The sequence below is a fragment of the Mytilus californianus genome, unplaced genomic scaffold (assembly GCF_021869535.1).
Source record: "Mytilus californianus isolate M0D057914Y unplaced genomic scaffold, xbMytCali1.0.p SCAF_2, whole genome shotgun sequence".
NCBI classification, from domain to species: domain Eukaryota; kingdom Metazoa; phylum Mollusca; class Bivalvia; order Mytilida; family Mytilidae; genus Mytilus; species Mytilus californianus.
Genome location: NW_026262668.1, coordinates 28324406 through 28344599, shown reverse-complemented (window position 1 = coordinate 28344599; position 20194 = coordinate 28324406). Strand labels below are relative to the sequence as shown.

General features: G+C 31.4%; 2 protein-coding genes across 3 annotated transcripts in view; both read left to right on the top strand.

The window, feature by feature from the left end:
• Positions 1-293: 293 nt before the first annotated feature.
• Positions 294-20194, top strand: part of LOC127729623 (uncharacterized) — a 113615-nt gene continuing 93714 nt past the window's right edge. The window contains exon 1 of the mRNA XM_052237475.1: positions 294-394. The gene's annotated coding sequence lies outside the window, so the exon portion shown is untranslated. The remainder of the gene's footprint in view (positions 395-20194) is intronic.
• Positions 5442-20194, top strand: part of LOC127729624 (uncharacterized) — a 102515-nt gene continuing 87762 nt past the window's right edge. The window contains exons 1-2 of one of the 2 annotated variants that reach the window (XM_052237478.1): positions 5442-5538; positions 17774-17843. The gene's annotated coding sequence lies outside the window, so the exon portion shown is untranslated. The remainder of the gene's footprint in view (positions 5539-17773; positions 17844-20194) is intronic. The other variant, XM_052237477.1, reaches the window with a different exon arrangement.

The window sequence follows — 20194 nt, the reverse complement described above, 5'->3', positions numbered from 1 at the left end:
CTATGGAATACAATTCGACATTTTGTTCATAAACATTTCAAAATTGAACCACAACAATCTCATTTGTTCTGTTCAAATCAATATAGCATAGATCTCTTTTTCCGCTTTACACCCATTTCTTCTAAGCCAAAGCAAGATTGGTAAATGAACAAAATACAATTTCACAAACCATGACGACTCAAAACAACACAAAAATACCTTTGTAGATAGGGAAAACGAAAACCACTTAAAATCAACATTGAACTGAGGTTTTCTAAAATTATAAGTACTTCCTGCCTCTTTACACACATGCACACAAATAAACTACATTTAATAATATCTGTATTACATAACTGATTATAACAAGAACCCCGCCAATAATCAAATCAACATTCAACAAAACTACTTCAGAACTGTAAGTACGTCCTGTTTCTAATATATTATAGCACAAAAAAATGACGTTTTCCTAATCTGATATACTCGTACATGCTTGACAAAGATTTATTGTACTATATACACCCTAATGAGACAAATTAACATTTTTCCGTAACTACTCATACAGCGCGAACACCACGATTCTTTTTATCACAATATTACTTGTTTTATTGTGCTTATATCGAAACAAAAATTCAACAGCAGATTAACAATTTATTTAAGCATAATCATTGTAAGAGGTTCCAGTGCATTTGACTGACTTTTCAAATATTACAAAAATTTCCCAAATCTATAATCATGATAATGTTCCGCTCTCTTTCATGTACTTATTAAAAAAAAAAAATGCGAAACCAATTATCAAATATTTATTCTGATTTGGCCTAGAACGGAACATAATAGAAATGGTGGATGAGATGCGCGTTTCAATTGTTTTTTTATGCCCCCGCCGTAGCGGTGGGGGCATTAAGTTTTACCCTTGTCCGTCCGTTCGTACGTCCCAAAATTTCTGTTTCCGTTCTCTAACTCGAGTTTGCCTCAACCAAATGTTATGAAACTTATACACAATGCTTATTACCACAAAACACAGATCAAGTTTGAATTTTAGAATTTTAGTGGCGTCACTTTAACCGTTCTAGAGTTATGCCCGTTTAAAAATGGAAAAATTGCTAAATTTTTAGTTTCCGTTCTCTAACTTAACTTTGCCTCAACCAAATGTTATGAAACTTATACACAATGCCTATTACCACAAAACACAGATCAAGTTTGAATTTTGCTGGAGTCACTTTAACCGTTCTAGAGGTATGCCCCTTTATAAATGGAAAAATTGCAAAAAATTTTATTTTCTTCTTAATATCAAGTAACTTTTAAAATTGGAGTTATCTTCCTTTGTCCATGATTATAGTTGAATCAACTACAAACAATGCTTTATAAAATGCAATGTTTAATTTTGACTCCCACTGATAAAACACAGATCAAGTTGAATTTGGGTAGTGTCACTTTAACCATTATTGAGTTATGCCCCTTTTTAAATCGAAAGATTGCAAAATATTTAGTTTCCATTCTGTAACTTAAGTTTGCCCCAACCAAACATTATGAAACCTATACACAATATTCATTACCACAAAACTAAGATCAAGTACAATTTTTTTGTTTCCGTTTTCTTACTTTAGTTTGCCTCAACCAAATGTTATGAAACTTATACACAATGCTTATTACTACATGATACAGATTACGTACGAAATTTGGTGAGAATACTTTTACCATTCTTGAGTTATTTCCCTTTATAAACATAAAAATTGCTGAATTTTTCGTTTCGGTTCTCTAACTTTAGTTTGTCTCAACCAAATGTTATAAAACTTATTCACAACCGTTCTAGAGTTATGCGTGTTTACAAATAGAAAAAATGCTGATTTTTTAGTTTCTGTTCTGTACTTAAGTTAGCCTCAACCAAATGTTATGAGACTTACACACAATCCTTATTATCACAAAACTCAGATCAAGTTCAAATTTGGGTAGCGTCACGTTTACCGTTCTTTAGTTATGTCCCTTTATAACTATATGCTATGGAAGCGGGCGCATCATCTGTGTCCACATGTGGACACTATCCCCATTTTTTTTGTTGTTGCTTTTTTTGTTGTAAAAATCTTTTTCCATAATGTACATTCTCAATAACGACGACTTTAGTATGAACACTAAAGAGATTTGTCCTGCTGAACTGACTTTAAATAAAACTAAAACTAACAATGAACACTGCCCTTTCCTGGATCTTGATATCTATATCTTTAACGGGAAGCTTAATACCAACATTTATGATAAAAGAGATGATTTTTCATTTCCTATTGTTAATTATCCATTTTTAGATGGTGACGTTCCCTTGTTCGATTCGCTTGTGTATGTAAGAACGTATTTGATTTTAACGAAAGAAACCTCTGTATTTCCGAAAAATTATTGCACCAGGGTTTTCGATATCACAAACTAGTCAAAACATTTACTAAATTTTATCACCGGTACAAGGACATCATTCGTAAATATAAATCAACATGCAGACATCTTATACGTTCAGGTATTTCACATCCAATCTTTTATGGTAATATTCTATACAAAGCACAAAAATGTCGACATTCCGCTCAAAAGCTAACCAAACCTTTAAACAGACTTATTCAGAAGGGATATAGTTACGATACTGTTGTCAGGTCATTAAAGATGGCATATTTTGGTATTAATATTGATTCACTCATAGGGTCTTTGCATCGGAAATAAACACATTTATTGTAAAACCAGTTGTTGGCATATGTTCTTCTCATATAGTTTATGGTGGTATGATACTAAACCCCCTAACGGTTGGGATTGATTGTGTTTGATTTTTATATGACGAAGACATAATCTTTCAATCAGTTTAATTGAGGTCTGGAGCTGGCATATCAGTTACTGCTAGTAGTCCTTTGTTAATTTATGTATCATTGTCATTAGGTTTTTCCACTTTTCGTGGAAAGACCTTTTGCTTTTGTTCTAATTATTTTTTTTTCTCCTGCCGTCTGAGATGCTTTTTTGTTTTAAGACATATCGAAAAGATATTTGGCCAATGATGTCGTACAGTGATGGGGATTTCTCCATTCACCCTGTGTAACCGAACAGTTATTCTTATAGGAGTTATCTCCCCGCGTTCATTTTTTCTTGTTATCTTTATTTCTCTGAAACCGTAAAAGATATCAACAAACTTTTTTCACCAAATTGTTCGTCTACTCTTAAGAATGTTTTGGTTTAGTTTAACCGAAGTGAATTGATCACATCTTATGGGAGTTATTTCCGTTTGAAAATTTAACATAAGTTATATGTTGAATAAATTCATACACCATAAGTCATAGAGACCTAAAGTCTTTTGATATAAAGTCCTTGGTCCGTTTGGAGGAAATTGAGGTCTAGGTCAAAGGTCAAGGTCATATTCTTACTTATGAATTTTATTTGTTATCTTTATTCCAAAGAAACCGCAATAGTTAATGATACAATGCGTTTGCCAAATAATTGTTCACTTTATCTATTTGAAGGCTTATTAGTAACAAGTAATAGCTTTTCTAAAAAGCTAGCCGTCTCATAGCTGATAAAAGTGGGTAATGTTTTCTCTCTGTAGTTTAATTCGTTCAGAATTGTATGTAAATTGTAGTGGATTACAGAAATTATAAAAGGCTTATACAATTTTTTAGATTTACCAATTTCTTTTGGGGAAAGTATTAACACTGGAAATGGAGGGGTAATGTCTATTTATCGATTATTTTTTTTCAAACAGATATCGGAGTTGTTCGTTGACTTTTTCTTTGGTTTTTTGCTTATTTATTTGTGTTAGAAAAGTATGGCCGCTTCCACCTGAAAGTTTTTCGTTCATAATAGGCATCAAAAAGTGTAGAGGTTGAAACGTAGTAAAATTTAAACATATAAGAACACAATTAATATATTTCCAATGGTATCTCACATCTTTTCAAAAATGATCCTTAAAATGTAAAGCTTCACATATATGTATGGTTAGTTTTGTTGTCGATGAAGATTTTGTCTTTTCATTGTAGTTGGACTGCAATGTGGAATGCCCCCACGCCACCTTTTCTATAATTGAATAATGAGTATCCTTACAATTAAATGTTTCTTTTATCAGATTATTTGGTTTTATTGGACTTCTTGATTATATTTTTTGATGAAAAATACTCACAGTCGAGACGGGTAATTTGTTATATAAGACCTATTGTAAGCGCCTGAAATTCAAAACATAGTAGTTTCGCCGCCATTCTTTTTCAAATTATAATGGACGTCGTTGGTTATAAAGAAGGCAATAAGTTCTGCAAAGCTATTTTAAGTTCACTATGAGGCCATCAACATTAGAGAATCAACAAATTTGACCAAAAACTTTATTAAGCATACAGCTTGATACTGTATCTTTTGTTATTGTTTTACTTGTAAATATCTTCATATTTATTCACTATACCATTTAATGTTGGATGACGAATAAGGCCCTTATCATACTTACCCTTAAAAGCTTGACATACTGGATTGACATAATCTTTTGTATGGATACAGTTCGCATGTTGACATATAAATGTCTTTTTGTTTTATGATCATAGTATATGTTTGTTTCTACTTGTTTTACAATTCTTGTAGAAAACATACAATTAAGAATAATCTTTTAAAATGCCAACAGTATTTTCGTCTTTTAAATTTATAATTTTCTTTTATTTCTCTTTATCTCATATAGCATGTCTAGTATAAATAGTCAATGAACCCCAAAACAAACATTAGAAGTTTGTTCCTGACTCTGCTCATAGCTTCAAGTAATATCTGAATTATTTTTTGTAACAAACAAATTGTTCCGGCGTGACATTTGTTCCGCCGGAACTTATTTCATAGGAAATATGTTCCACCGGAATTTATATCAAAGAAAATTTATACCCGGAATATATATTATAAGGAAATATGTTCCAGCACTGTAAAATTTGTTCTGGAACTAATTTGCTTACTAAATGTTAAATAAGTTCCGGGTGCTATAGATTAACATGATGCATTAACTTTATACCAAGCAAAACATCGAATAGTTGTACCTGACAAATTTAATACTCAACATTGAAGTCTTTAAACAACACGAAAACATTCAAAATAAGGTAAATCTTTTAGAAATTCAAATTACGTCAGCATATATATCATGTATATTGTACTTTGATAATATGATTAAAAAGCAAATGCACAACTATGATTAACAACTGTGATAAATATTTCAATCACAATATTTCATTTTTTCTACAAATTCTGATATGAAGTAACATATGTTGAATTGAAATATTCATAAATAAATGATTGATCTATAAAAATTTTCTAATGGATTTTTCTTATTCTTCGCTTTTCTGACTCATAAAATTATTGTCATTTGGGTATTTTTTTATGGATAATGTAATTAAACGTTTTGCTATACTCCACAGAATCCATATTGGATGTTTACACCTTTGATTTATTACATTATCGATTTAATACTTTTTTATTATGTACTTGAATTATAACTTTAAACTCACTGATAACAATGCTCAGTATTAAAGATAACTTGTATAACTAGTGGAACATATTTCACAGACAAGGAACTTATATCACCAGGTAAGGAACAAATCTCACTAAACCGGAACTTTTTTCACTAGGTAAGGAACAAATTTCACAAACCCAGAACTTATTTCACCAGGTAAATTGTGGAACTTATTGTATAGAGATGGAACAAATCATATAGAAATTATCTGAGAAAAAATTTCTCCCAGAATATATTTCCTGTGATATTTGTTCCACTGGAACTTTTTTCACAGGAACAAATTTTGGCTCACCTATTCACAACTATTCTATATATTATAGTTACTAGACTTGTATTTATACATACTTTTTATAAATATTGTAATGACATGTCCATTGAAGAAGACCGTAGATTCAACTTTAGAAGTAAATTGTCACGTTTTGTTTGTTGCTTATTTGGGTTACTGTCTAAATTAATTATGTATACTTCACATCTCCTTAAAAATCATTCATAGAAATTAAACATTGCTTAAAATATGTTAGCATACATGTATTATTGCTTTTATCGTCTGAGAGTAGTTTTTTGTTCTTCTTATATTCCTTTTAGATATATTTTTAGTCTTCTGTTCTTCAACGTCTGCTATCTTGCTAGGAAGAGCTAGCTAGGTAGATCTAGACAACATCCAACTTAGCCCAACGATCTTGGGGTGTGTGCGGGGGCACTTATTATGTAATGAGTGGAAGGGATGAGTCGCTGGGATAGATCACTATTTGAAGCTTCATGATATTACATGAGGTCGAGAAATTTAGGGAAACATAAGACAAGGTTGATGATTGATTCTGAAACTAATCAGATGTCGATATTTTTTTTACAGATGCAATTAGAATCACCAGAGATTGTGTATATATGTCTCTAAACTCACTTTCGTAAATGTTTAAGATATTTGTCAAATCTATTTACTAGTATCTCCCCATGAAATAGCGTAACAATGATAGCTATGTGCAGGTATATATACTTATTGTAAAAAATATATGATAACTAGGGTAACTACATGTATGTTCTTTTATTATTCAATATATATATATATATATATATATATATATATAAAAAGGGTGGGGTATTGGATGTCTCAGCTGCTCACCCCTGCCATAGAAAGGTCGAAGTACCGCCGCCCCCGCCCCTGAGATAAAAATTCTCGTGTAAATTAATATTAATCGAAAAGAAATTATTTGATATCTCCGTTTTAAAATGTTTGTCTTACCTTTAGATTATCTTACTGAGTATAAATAGATATAACCTAAGAAAAAAACATTTTCCTAAAAGTTTTCTTATGTTTTCACGTATAAAATGTACGTAACAATGAGCGACTGGATTGAAATAATCACGTGTGTGTTTACAAATCTTCAGGAGATTCGGCTATTATAGATACTAGAACACACCCGACTATGCATGGTACCTATAGGACACAGAGGCATGATGATTAATTTATTGTGGAAAGTAGAGAAGCGACACACAAAATGAGGTCTTCTCATTTAATAGTATAGAATAGAATAGAATATTTTTATTTCCCAAATTACAGTACCCATAAAGGGCATAAAATCAGATACAATTGATTTACATAATTGGTAACAACAACAATAATAGTCACTTGAAAATATATATTTAGTATATTAGCATTGGTCAGAATCAGAGCCAAAAACCACATATATATCGTGAATAAAAGAATAAAATTACATTATATGCATTCATTCTCAAATCATTTACTTGACTTAGTGTCAATATGCATACCTGATCTCCTTAATTCAAAACAGTCACAAATATAACAGCCCAGTTTTTCCATAAGAGTTACATTTTCTTGAGTCAAGAGCCATAAAAATTTAGAAGATTTATTTAAATTTTAAAATTATAACAACTGTCAGATATGTATTGAAAAAAGTCTTCCCTTTGAGTATCATAAAGAGGACATTCTAACAAAAAATGAAGCTCATCTTCAACTTTACCAAGTGAGCAATTTGAACAAAGACGCTCAGATCTTTCTATATATTTTTTTGAATATCTGCCTGTCTCAATTTTTAAAGAGTGAGCACTTATTCTTAATTTACAAATTGACTGTCTTTTTTTAAAATCCTGAAGTTCTAAATATTTTTCTTTTTTAAAACAATTTTTTATAGAAAAATAAGTACCAAGCTTCCCTTTTTCAGAGTTAATTGTTTGATACTTCAGCCTATTCCAAAATGTTAAATAACTTTCACATAGTTTATTTTTAACATACTGACATAAAGAACCAATTGATTGGTCAAAATTTGGTAAATCAATCTCTCTGTGAATATAATCTATACTAGAGTACCATGTATTTACATTAGAAATATGTAATTGTTTACAACATATGAATGCATCAAATACTAATCCTCCTTTCAAACCTTCCAGTCTATGACAATATTTTAACATTGATAAAATTATAGTAAAATAAATAGGAAATCTACCAAGCTCTGACATCACAGCTATGTTACTGGACTTTCTGTTTACACCAAGAATATATTTTATAAATTTGTTATGAGCTTTTTCAGAGGAATCCTGACCAAAAACTTTTTCCAATATATAATCATTATCATTTTTACAAGCAGCTGAATCAGTACGAAACATTCCCCATATTTCACTGCCATGTAATAGTATGGGTTTAATTATATGATCATAAAGATGTAAAAGAGTGGCAACACTAGGGTTAGATGATGACAAGCATCTCTGTAGCTTAAAACATGCTTTTAAAGATTTGTTGTATAATTCATCTTTACACTGCTTGAATATACCACTAGATGTAAGTATGATTCCAAGATATCAATATAATTTTGCACATTGTATCTCTTTACCTCCAAAATGTAAACAGCATTTTAAAAAATTTCCTGGCTTGTTAAAAATTATACTTTTTGTCTTTTTTAGATTAACATCAAAACACCATTCTAAACAATATTCATGTAACATATTAATTCTCTTTTGCAAACCTTCCTGTGTTTCTGAAAAAAGTTACGACATCATCAGCATACATAAGACAATCTACTCTACGGTTATTAATATTTACTGGATCAGGACATGACAGAAACTTGTCAGGTAGATCATTAATAAATATTTTGAAAATATTTGGGCTTAAAACATCACCTTGTCTAACCCCTATAAATGATTTAAAACATGGGGTCATTTCATTATCAATTTTAACACATAGGTCACTTTTATTATACATATCTTTAATGATAGAATAAAACTTTCCAGTAATATTGTTTGTTAATAGCTTATATCTGATACCCTCATGAATCACTTTATCAAAAGCCTGTTTAAAATCTACAAAACAGGCAAATAGTTTACCCCCTTTTTACTAATATATTTATCAATAATGGTTTTTAAAACAAAAACATGATCAGATGGTCTACATTTTTTTGAAAATCCAATTTGACATGGATTAATCAATGATTCTTTTACCAAAAAATGATCTAGTCTGTTATTCAAAACAGAGTTAAATAATTTACCAACACAAGAATTAATGGCAATGCCACGATAATTATCTCTTTTACTTGGATCACCAGACTTAAAAACAGCAGATAATATATAGAAGTGTTACCTGTGCTGTACCGATATGCATGATTGGTAACCAGGCAAATCTTTTTACCAAATTGGCCTACTTCGATTCGTCCAACTCGGGTAACCCGAGTTACTCGAGTTGCAACCGAAGTATCCGAGTTTTATCATTTTACAACCCTCGAGTTAACTCGATACCAACCCTGCCCCTGACCAGGTTTAATCGAGTCGAGTTCAACGGCAAGATGGCGACGAAAGAGACGTGAGTGCTTTTCGAAAATATATTTTTTACGATTTAACCGTTTTTCAGCCATTTTATGTGACGAAATAGAAGTTTAAGTGTTCAATTACAATAGTCACATTAAAACAGCACAATATATATCTATTGCATTACATCAATGTCCATTAATTGTAAATATTTGCTAAAATATACACATGTGTACCTCCGTTATACTTTTCTGAGGGGGGAGGGCAAGGTGACGTTTACTGTTCTTGTGTTCTGGGCGTTTTTTATTTAAGGAATGACTGTAATATTTTTTCTGTCTATGAAGAAATAACATCAAAAATGTGGTGCACACTGAATAACCCGCGTAGCGGGTTATTTTAAAGTGTGCACCACATTTTTTATGTTATTTCGAATAGACAGAAAACATATTACAGTCATTTCTTATAATTTAATTCTAAATTCCATTTTAAACCGGAGTAAACCATGAAAAAACGTTGATGACGTCACGGTCACATGACAAAATTATGTCTATGAGCTGATAAACAAAACAACGTCAGCCAATCAGAAGACGCGTTACATCCAAAATTAAATTATTCATTGTTATCGGCTATTGTGAATATTTTTTTAGCTGTTAACTGTTATTGTCAAAATCATGGTCCCTGGGCAACAAAGTTGTCAATAATTGTATTAAGATTTGGTTAGAATCAATTATATACTGAATTGCCATCGTTTGTTCATCATCACTAAAAATATGGGTTAGTATCGTAAATTCATCCATGTTGTTAAGGTAAACAATGGACCTCGAGTAACTCTCCACCCGAGTTTTTGATTCGATTGATTTGCTCTTGACGCATGCGCAATCAAACCTAAAAATTTAACTCGAGTAACCCGAGTTGGACGAATCGAAGTGAGTGTTGACATTTTTCATCAGAAGAAATAATAAAAAGTTAAACAACATCAATATTGTTGAAAACTTCATCTTAATAACGGACTTCGGAAATAGCGCAAACTAGAGCTGGTTCCTATTTCAAGTTTTCTAAGGGGTAACAGATACATGGGAGACATCATTTGAGATCTCGGCAGCTATGATTCTTATTTCGGTATTAGTTAAATGAATTTGTAACTAAATTAATAGTAAATGCATAAAAAATACAATTCATCAATATAACTTACGATATCAAATAATAGAACCGCTTGTTTTGAAATTTCCAGGATAAGAGTATTTCGTAAGAGTAAATTATCGGGCTAAATGTAATAAGTTATAAGAGTATAACAAACGTAAACATGCACGTGTATAAAACTTTAACTAATTTTGGAACATTCAAATACGAAATAAAAGATGAATTTTGGTTTGTTTTGTAGATTTCGTATACAACTCGATTTTTAAACAGTTACATACTTTGCATAGCGATTTTTTCAACCAGAAATTGGTTAACAGATGCACTACCTATAACCGAGTACGGCAGAAAGTGATTTTCCCCCGATTATAGTACTGATTTTCTCGATTTTGTACTGTTTTTTCATGATAAATTTTACACTATAGTTCTGTTATTTAATTTAAGTAGCTTGAACTAATCAATTGATTAAAGATCATTTATTCTGTCTGGTCAGCAGTCATTAGTAAGTGATATCCTGAGGTGGGATAGCTTTGAAGTTACATCATGACCTTTCTTATTCTTTGTTTTGATGCTGTTGCAGCTGATTTGAGTAAAAAAATCTGTTTTAGTCTGCTTTTAGAAAACTGGGAGAATAAATTAGATTTTTTTTTCATGAAATTTTTTTCAAATATAATAATCTGAAAAATGCAAGTAGAAATTTGGACAAAATAAGCATTTAAATGGGGAAAAAACTAGCAATTAAACTTCAGCTTTGTCAGATTGTCCCCGATCAGCTTATGTTGATTACAGATTTTCCCTGTTACCTATACAGATTGTCCCCGATTTTGAAAAAGCAAATCATGGCCTTCAAAAATAAAGCTAATATGTGGATGTTAATTACACTTAGGCATGTGCTAATAAAAATAGTGGAATATATGAGAAATTTTCCTGCAAACCTGTAATTCTACAATTTTATATATAAAATTGAATTAGAGATTTTTTTGTTCATTGATATTTCATTGGTTGGTTAAGAAACTTTAAGCAGGTTTCTTCTTGCTTGAGGTTCATAACTTACTGTTTGTATATTTCTGGATTCATAGTTTGGTGAATTTGATAAATTTTCTGAAATGGTTGGAGATTGTGTTGATTTGCCTTTTTTGATAATCTTTTGTGGTGTATTTGTTGATAAGTTACAAATTATAATTTTTTCATCTTGTATTTTAATAAAAAATTTCCTTCTCTGTTAAGACGTTCTGGAATGAATGCATGGTATGTTATCTTTCACCACCGTCTTCAAGTCTTCTCCAAATGACAAGTTTTTCAGATGGATGTGTCTTCTGATGGTGAGCTACATGTACTATTTCTTCAAAGATGACATTTTTAGAAAGCTATTAAAGCTATGTTGATATTTTCTTGCAAGTAACAGTCAAGAATAAAACTTAGAATGAACCTTTTTCCTTATGATACTATAAGAGAAAATCGGGGAAAATCTGTAATTAATTTCATCTTCTCTGGGACAATCTGTACACTGATAGTGGACAATCAGTACACTGCATCAGAAATTGAAATCATATATTTTTTTTAGTATTTTCCTAATCTCCTTAAAAAAGTACTTCCAGCTCTAAGTTTACTTCATTTGCACATTTGAATAAGTATTCTATAATTAGAGAAATAACATTTAGATATTTGAATAATATAAGAAAATCACTTCCCATGACTTCCTTGCTTCGGAAAAGTTTCTATTTTTAGGATTGGTCATCAAAATCCATATTGCCCATGGGAGGTCAATGATAAAAATGTATGGATGAAAAGGAAGGTTGCATAATTATTGACACAGATTTTCCTTAATTCATATATAATTACCCTTTTGATGTTCTCTACATAGGAAAATCGGGAAAAATCAGTAATCAATCGGGGAAAATCAGTACTGTGAGATGTATTGATATTCATTTGCATAAGGTCGATTTCTATCCGACGCAGCTCAAGTGTTTCTTAAAAAAAATTCGGTTCATTTCGGCGTTTGAACGACCACATTTATAGCGCTCACATTCTACCGCAAGGACAAGCTAACACTTTGAGTCCAGCTGTGCTCTTTAATGTAAATTGATAACCACTTCATATTAGGTTGTTTAGATACCATAGTTTACCCCTAAATTTTGATGATAAATTTTGCATTAAGTATTTGAACTAACGCTTCTAATGTTTGTGTGTGCATTAAGTTTCAATAGGATTGTCAATATATCAATATGTCTCATAAATTTTATTATTATATTGTTCCTTAACATGCTGTTCAAATAAAAAAAAAAACAAAGTGTGACTAAAATTTGACAAGACATCAATTAGCATGTTTGCCAATCTTTTAAGAGGCTTCTGTACGACTTTTAAAGAAAGACAAATACACAAAGCGTTTATGGCGATCTATAAATCATAACACTACTTGTACAGTACTTGAATTTTAAACTGACGCTCCATTATTTTACAGAAACGTTGGAATTCTAAATTAAGTAGAAAAAGAGAGGCTGAATATACCAAAGGGATATTCAAACTCATAAGTCGAAGACAAACTCACAATGTCATGGAAAAATACGAAAAACGACCACACAAACACAGTCTACAATGCATAGAAATCAAAAGACTGAACTCACAATGTCATGGAAAATACGAAAAACGACCACACAAATACAGTCTACAATGCATAGAAATCTAAAGACTGAACTCGCAATGTCATGGAAAAATACGAAAAACGACCACACAAACACAGTCTACAATGCATAGAAATCTAAAGACTGAACTCACAATGCCATGGAAATATACGAAAAACGACCACACAAACACAGTCTACAATGCATAGAAATCTAAAGACTGAACTCGCAATGTCATGGAAAAATACGAAAAACGACCACACAAACACAGTCTACAATGCATAGAAATCTAAAGACTGAACTCGCAATGTCATGGAAAAATACGAAAAACGACCACACAAACACAGTCTACAATGCCTAGAAATCTAAAGACTGAACTCGCAATGTCATGGAAAAATACGAAAAACGACCACACAAACACAGTCTACAATGCATAGAAATCTAAAGACTGAACTCGCAATGCCATGGAAAAATACGAAAAACGACCACACAAACACCGTCTACAATGCATAGAAATCTAAAGACTGAACTCGCAATGCCATGGAAAAATACGAAAAACGACCACACAAACACAGTCTACAATGCATAGAAATCTAAAGACTGAAATCGCAGTGTCATGGAAAAATACGAAAAACGACTACACAAACACCGTCTACAATGCATAGAAATCTAAAGACTGAACTCGCAATGTCATGGAAAAATACGAAAAACGACCACACAAACACAGTCTACAATACCTAGAAATCTAAAGACTGAACTCGCAATGTCATGGAAAAATACGAAAAACGACCACACAAACACAGTCTACAATGCATAGAAATCTAAAGACTGAACTCACAGTGTCATGGAAAAATACGAAAAACGACCACACAAACACAGTCTACAATGCATAGAAATCTAAAGACTGAACTCACAATGTCATGGAAAAATACGAAAAACGACCACACAAACACAGTCTACAATGCATAGAAATCTAAAGACTGAACTCGCAATGTCATGGAAAAATACGAAAAACGACCACACAAACACAGTCTACAATGCATAGAAATTTAAAGACTGAACTCGCAATGTCATGGAAAAATACGAAAAACGACCACACAAACACAGTCTACAATGCATAGAAATCTAAAGACTGAACTCGCAATGTCATGGAAAAATACGAAAAACGACCACACAAACACAGTCTACAATGCCTAGAAATCTAAAGACTGAACTCGCAATGTCATGGAAAAATACGAAAAACGACCACACAAACACAGTCTACATTGCATAGAAATCTAAAGACTGAACTCACAATGCCATGGAAAAATACGAAAAACGACCACACAAACACAGTCTACAATGCATAGAAATCTAAAGACTGAGCAACAAGAACTCAAACAGGAACCAGGGGTAAACCAGGAACCAGGGGTAATCTCAGGTGCTCAGGGACAGTAAACATATTCTACTCTACATGTGACATCCATCGTGTTACACCTATAACATACAGTGAATAGTTATATCAAGAGATTAGGCATCACGAATTGGTAATTGACTCTTATCTAACCATAATTAAGACATCTTTAAATTCGAAAACCATCGGTCATGTAAATTTTCTAACCCTAAAACATTACCGTATGTGAGATTTAGAAATTGTAACAAATTTTTCATGACAAAGGATAGACAATATTGATACCGGTATAAAGAGCACATACATTCAAAAAATTAGAAGCACAAATAACAACACTTAAAACTGAAGCACGAATAACAGGAACCCCTTTTTAACAAACTATGTCTCAGGTGCTCCGGAAGGAAATGCATAGTCTTCTTCCCATTTGACGCCCGTCGTGTTGCTCATGTAAGTTCCAATTCGGTGACTTCACATTCGAGGAAAAGAGAACGGGGTTGTAGTTACTACAATTGGCGCACTTATGTCGTCGTCGATAACGATCAACCAACTTGAGATGTCGTCCGTAACATTTTCAAAGGGATGACTTCAACTTCACCACTAGGCACACTTGCTTTAAAAGCTTCCATGTAAGCAGCCTGTCCGTCGTTTATCAAGGAAATCACGATAGGAAATGCAAGCTCTAGAATATCGTATCAACTGGGAGATATATATTCCATATGAAGGCGACCATAAAAACGGAATGTTCACAGTGGGGAAGCTGAATTGATCTATTTAGTCATAAAGTTTTGTTCTCAATCGCCATAATTGTTAATTTCTCGATGTTAGTCAAGATATGAGGCAATCTTAACTGTATCTTGTGTAATTATTCCTTACTTGAAGTTTGGTGGGTAAAATGCGTTCAACATTGTCACCAAACTTTCAATTATTTAGTGAGAGGACATCATTTATTTAGCGGAAGTTAAAGGATATTGCTAGCTTCAGTTCATTCTTTTTTATTTAGAAGCTCCTGTATGAAATCAGATTTATTGAGGCTTTCGACTTGGTTTTATTCTAATTTTGTTCTTAAACCTCATTTTTATATCGATAAATGAATCAAAATCGATACAGTGAAAACAATAACAAATAAAACCACCAAAAATATTTTACTATAAAACAGCTGGAATAAAGATAATATGAATACAACGACATTTCTTGTAAACCTAAATGAGAATGAGCTTTAAGGAGGTTTAATCGCTCACCTTGCATAAATATAGAACATTAACACTTTTTCAACAGTGGCAGGCTTCTTGCACAAACTAAGTAATATGTGTGACCAGGTTAACTCGGAGAACTTTTTTTTGATAAAGTCGATCTATACTGTAGTATTTTGGATTTCCGGAAACTTTGTGTGCATTGTATGCATGTAAAGAAATTGTCGTACTACACCGAAAAATAAAAAAAAAATATTACCATTTATTCCTCCAGATGTAACATCAATTAAATTCAACATTTAATTTGTTTAATTGTTTAATTTGATGTTAATTTGATTCATAACTCATTATTTGATGTTAATTTGATTCATAACTCATTATTTGATGTTAATTTGATTCATAACTCATTAGAGATTCGCTCTATTCATAAATAATGCATGTGTGTTAATCTTGTAATGAAAAAGATGAAACTTGATCTAAGAACTTATCTAAGTACTTAAATTATTAATGAGGCTCCTCATGGGAGTGTCCAAGTAATCACATAATTACAATTTTTTTGCCAATATAATCACATAATCATTAATTATTTTTTAAAACAAGATAATCAAATAATCAAAAATACATTCCTAGATTATCAAATAATCAAATAATCATGAAATATTTGGTCTGGTAATCAAATAATCACTATAAAAACAGCCAGGTAATTACATAATTAAAAACCCCATGAGGAGGCTCATTATGAAAATATCCAACTATACGTTGTTATATTGATATTGATCTCTGTAAAAGTGAAGTAATAGTTTTCGACCTAGTTTGTTAGAAAGTTATATCAAATATTTTGTCACAATATTTTTATTAAATAACTATACGAATTTATAATTTTAAAGGTAAATACTATACGATCCCTCCCTGCCCATTGTTAAACTTTTTTCAAAAACATAATAAAAAATCATCAAAGACACCAGGCTTATAATTTAGAACGCCAGACGCGTGCTTTGTCTACAATAGACTCATCAGTGACACTCGAATAAAAATAGTCAAAAGGTCAAATAAACTACTTTTATATTTTTAGGCCTATTATAGCCGACTATACAGTATGGTTTTTTCTCGTTGTTGAAGGCCGTACGGTTGCCTATAAGTGCTTTCACCCACTTCATTTGAAATTTGGTGTATGTATATAGTTGTCTCAATGGCAATCATACCACATCTCCTTATTTCTATACAAAGTTAAAGAGCATAATATAAGTTATAACGGTTGAAAACCAAAAATCATATATAACTTTAAAATGACGTATAATAGCCAAATGTCCAGGAGACAATGTAATGTGTATCACTGTGTCAATACTCCATCTGTCAGGTGTACCTATAAATACAGCCTCCTTGTCGGTTCTTATCAGCAATTGAAATTTGACATAAGTTTGTTTTTACACTTGTTATGTCAGATGTGATATGAAATAATTTATGGTTAATATCATAATAGTTCACTTAAGCTGAAAATTCTTAAATTTATATAAAAGATTATATTTTTTTATGTCCTCTATATATTTATGTTAAACATCTACTTTGTCTATTAACCCATTTTATCTTTATTTCCAATGTACATGTATTCGATTTAGCTTTGCATGCAATTAGAAAATGAAAACAAAACTTTATGAATTGCATGCACTCGAAGCGCTTTTCTGGAATTAATCTTCAACAGAAATGCTCAAAGCTAAATATTTGAAAGCAAATGATGTATCCGTTGACGAGCTATATGACCAAAAAGGATCTATGAATAATAGCCAAATCCATCAGTCAACTTTGCCTGAGGGAGCTGAAACCTTAGTTTCTTAATAATTTGTAAATTTATAAACGGACAATTTAGAAACATTTGTTGTAAATTATGTCACTCATAAGGTGATGTTTTCATTTGTGCATATTGCTATGCCAATTTAGTGGTAATATACATTTTTAGTGAAGTAAAGGAAGTTATGAAATCATATTAAATTTTCATTCGTAATTATGCCGTAAAATCAACAAAACCCGAATTGTAAAATTGCCGTTGAAATACGTCTATAAATATTTACGACATGCCTGGTCTATACTTAATCACCTGGATTTATTTATCCTATTGTGTGAAGATCACAATAAGAAACCTCAGGAAAATTGTATCCTGCTACGACAACGTCGTCATTAATAATGTACATATGTATCTACAATTACTTAACCTTTTATACAGGATCACAAAACGCTTGAGTTGAGCTGGACACAAATTGTAAAATCCAATTGCTGGATTAAGATCAATAACTGTATGTATATTTACTTACAATTAATCATTTTTTTCTTGCTTTATTTTAATTATCATTGTGGTTTTAAAAATACGCCTAAACGTGTTTTTTTTTTTTAAATTTGAACTAAAACGTTGGGATGGCAAGGTTAATTTTAAAACAATTCTTGATAAATTGGTAAAAAATCCGACAAATACATTTGTAGCTGCATATAAGAGATGTTATTGATTAAAACACCCTAATACACGTATACGTCATTGTATGCATTATTTTTGCCACTTATATTGACTGTATTGTTATAACTAATCTGGTCATTCGTCTGTATTCTCTTTGTTGAAGACCTAGAAATCAATTTCTGAAGATGATCCGTCATGTCCGTGTTCTTATTTCATTTTGTATTCTATTCGTTTTTAGAATTGTAATATTCATGATATTTGATATAAGGGTTTATAAAACTCATGAGACGACATCAAATAAAAGCTTAGAAAAACTAATTAAAAGAACCAACAATCATTAATATAATGATAATAGCGTGATAATTATTTTTGTGTGAGAACATATTATTTGACCCTTGTAATAGATGGAGAAAGTAAGTTGTATCGTTTGTATTTTTGTGTACAATGTATATTCTGACATATTTTTTTTTTGGTATACAGGCACTTAGCTTTTGGTTGGATAAACATAATTATATTGGTGACAGTAGGAATTAATTAATTTTACCTGCAACTAGGTTTACAATGAATCTAATCATAATAATTAAGTCCCTGCCCGTAATCAATTTATAACCATCGTAGAGCAGTAGGTCAGGATTGTTCAAGTATTTCTTTTTGAAAAGATACAAACTAACATTTAGATCCAAGACTGTATTTAACACAAAATTGGCTCTATATCTAAGATTGCCAAACATGTCTAAAAATATATAAACGAAATTCGGAATAATAGCATGTGAGAGTATAAAAATCTAAAAATTAAAGTTATGTGACCTTATACGTACATATTTAAATTCAGATGTGTAACCGGGATTTTGAAAAAGGGGGACTAGGCAACGTTAGAAGTGTAACCTGTACAAAGTCTATAGATGCATTATTTCACCACATATGTAGCTCCATAAAAAGAGAGGCGGCCCCTGCCAACCCCCTTAATATGCCTCTGCAATTATATTGTTACTTGCTTCTTGTCATAAAAGAATACCTGAATCAAGAATTTTGTTCAGTTTTAATTAAAAAAAGGAAGTCCTAAATATTTTCAAAAATATCAAATTATATTATATATCCGCAGTATACTAGCATTTAAAAATGATTTCACGTCAAATTATTAGAAATGACATGAACACTGGTGATTTATATATTCATATACTAGTATATACATAACAATCATAGACATACGCACTTTAATCAAATCATTCATTCATTCATTTATGTCTTTATTTCTTCACAATTGAAATACATTGAATATACAAAATTAATCAAATATCACACAACAAAAAGATTAAACGAAATAAAAGTGAAAAAAGGGAATACAAAGTTCTATACATATACAGACAAATAAATACCTAATTCACTTGGCATAAAGTCTCACAACGTCTATATATGTTGCTATGTATTGGACAACATGGACGTGGCAAAGCTTTTCAAACTCAGAATATTCGATAATGACAGTTCATGGAATTCGTCCGAGTAAAATTTGATAAACAACCTCATCATCATATTCGCTTAGTTCGCAATAAAGTTGTAGCGAAATATTCTCAATAACCATATTCCACCACAATTCGCGCAGCTCTGTAGTACAAATGCAGGTACAACATGCATGCACGTAAACATTATCAAAGTATTTTTTGCATGAAACGCACTTATTTCCTGATGAATTTGGTATTTCGGTTAACAGTTCTGTGATAAAATAGGAATTTCTTATTTCTGCAAACGATCGTGCTTTTTTTCTCCAGAAGTTGGTCATAGAAACTGCATGTCTTGTGAATATTTATAAAGCGCATACAATTGTCATCTGACGCAATACGGTTTAACCAGATATTAGCAAATTGGTAATGCGCCCCAATGTAATGGACCGAACAAATTATTCCAGACACGTTCAATGAAATAATATGTAAATATGATACAGTAACATTGAGACATACATTGTATCTTTTATCAATATCACTGATAATTTCAAATGCTCATAAACAGTTCATCACTAACACTATCGACATGAACAAACAAAAGATTGCTTTGTGGGCGTAAATATGTTATCAGTAGTTTTATACTTCTTCTGCTTATGACGTTTTTTTTTCTTCTTGCATTTACTTGAATTTAATCCTGAGGGCACACGAAGTAATATTGCTATACGTTGTATCCGAAATCGTTGGTCATCCTTTGAAG